This window comes from Chiloscyllium punctatum, chromosome 30 (assembly GCF_047496795.1).
Source record: "Chiloscyllium punctatum isolate Juve2018m chromosome 30, sChiPun1.3, whole genome shotgun sequence".
NCBI classification, from domain to species: domain Eukaryota; kingdom Metazoa; phylum Chordata; class Chondrichthyes; order Orectolobiformes; family Hemiscylliidae; genus Chiloscyllium; species Chiloscyllium punctatum.
The window spans coordinates 18,594,101-18,596,531 of record NC_092768.1 but is presented as its reverse complement, the minus strand read 5'-3'; positions in this window follow the sequence as shown (position 1 = coordinate 18,596,531).

Genomic DNA, 2,431 nt, shown 5'->3' with positions numbered 1-2,431 from the left:
AGTGCATTCATATGAAGTGTCCAAGAAAACTTGTTGTGGATGACCACTCCCAGGAGCTTGACACTCTCCACTCGTACCACCTCTGTGCTGATAATGTGTAGGGGGGGGAGGCATGAGTAACATCCCACCGAAAGTCAATAATGAGTTCCTTGGTTTTGCCGGCATTGAGAGCTAGGTTGTTCTCAGGGCACCATTTTTCAAGGTCTTCCACCTCCCCATCTGTGACCAATTTTGTCGCCAACTGAGATTCAATCGACTGTGGTGATGTGATCAGCAAATATGTAAATGGCATTACTCTGGTATTTGGTGATGCAGCCATGGGTATACAGTGAGTACAGTAGGGGACTGAGTACGCACCCCTGGGGGGATCCAGTGTTGAATGTTGGTGAAGATGAAATATTGTCCCCAGTCTTCACTGATTGTGGCCTGTGGATCAGGAAACTGAGGATCCAGTTGCAGAGAGTGGGGCTCAGTCTGAGATCACTAAGTTTAGTAATCAGTCTCGAGGGAATAATAGTGTTGAAGGCTGAACTGTAGTCAATGAGCAGGACTCTTACATAGCTGTTCTTGGTGTCAAGATGTTCGAGGGAGGAGTGAAGGGCAAGTGATGTGGCACCTGACGTGGATCTGTTGGTCCAATAGGCAAATCAGAGTGGGTCAAAGAGTAGTGGGGAGGCTGGTGTTGACTAATGCAATGACCAGCCTTTCAAAGCATTTCCTGACCGCCAATGTTCGGGCCACAGGGCAGTAGTCATTGAGACATGCTGCACGAGCCTTCTTAGGCACAGGGATGATGTTGGCCCTCTTGAAGCAGGCAGTGAGAGTGGCTGGCTGCAGGGAGAGCTGGAAGATGTCGGCCTGGTACTCCATCTGGTCCCATCGCTCTCTTTGGATTCACACGAAGGAAAACTGATCTGACCTCTGATGCGGTGACTGTTGGGATAGGTTCATTAGGACTGGTCGGAATAGGTGTTACCTCTCCACCGAAATTCTGCTCAAAGCGAGCATAGATGGTGTTGAGACGATCTGGGAGGGATATGTCATCGTCTGCTATCTTGTCCCTTTTTAAAGAAAATACAGCTCTTTTGGGATTCTGAAAACAGCATTGGCCAGTTGAATGGCCTGCTGGGAAAACTGGATAACTGAGGTTGGATCAGGCCAGACCAACAGGTATGCACACCTGTTACCCTGATTGATGATATGGAATAGGTTTTAATAGGACAGTGGGAACTGTGGTATGAAAGCAGGAAGCTTGCAGCATTCACTTGGATCAAGTCAGACAGATATACAGGCCATTCAACTTGATTGATTGTATCGGTGTTGACAGGACAATGCTGCAAGGTTTCGGGTGGAACAGTAGATCTGAGTTTCAGTCGAACTGCTATTGGGACAGTTCGGCTCCTCGGGTCCGCTCAGTCAGTAGGGAAATTACAATATCCAATGCTGTCTTTTGTAACAGTCTTCCCGAGATAGAATGTCAATTAACATCAAGCAACTAATTTATGCTAATTACATTCTTACACCAAACAGCACTCGGAGGTGACCCAGATAACTAGTTCAAAGCCCAGTCTTGATGAAGGGTTAGACCCAAAACATTGTCTTCTCCACCTCCTGATGCTGCGTGGCTTGCTGTGTTCTTCCAGCCTCCTGTGAAATAAAACAACTCCGATCAGACGGGTTCCCTCACACACTCCAGAGAGAACATTAGCACCAAGAATCAGAAACCTTGGGAGCAGGAAGAACAGCCTGATCTTCAGTTTGTCCCACTATAATCAGGGTAGTATAAACCTCTTTATCACCCTCTGAAAATGCAATCTTTCACAAATAAGAGATGCCTTGTCCGAGGCTGGATTTGAACCAGGGTCTCTGGTGCTGTGAGGCAGCCGTGCTAACCACTGAGCCACCATATATATGTAAAGACATTTTAATGAACAAAGGATAATTTTAAAAATTAAAAATTATCTTGCGTTCTCAAAGACAGAGGGCACAGGCATTAAAGAACTGTAAAGTTGCTCTGGAAATGAGAAGGACAGGTGGGTTTTATAGAGGCCCTACATGGGAGTAGCACGGCGGCTCAGTGGTTAGCACCGCTGCCTCACAGCACCAGGGCCACAGGTTTGATTCCAGCCTCGGGCGACTGTGCGTAGTTTGCACATTCTCCCCATGTCTGTGTGGGTTTCCTCCCACAGTCCAAAGGTGTGCAGGTTAAGTGAGTTAGCCGTGCTAAAATCGCCTGAAGTGTTGGGTGCATCAGAGGGGAAATGGTTCTGGGTTGATTACTGTTCCAAGGGTTTGTGTGGACTTGTTGGGCTGAAGGGCCTGTTTCCACACTGTCGGGAATCTAATCTTGTACTTCAACCATAATAACCACGTGTCATTATTAGTATCAGTAAGCAAGCAAATCAAAGACACATATGAAAATAATATTTAC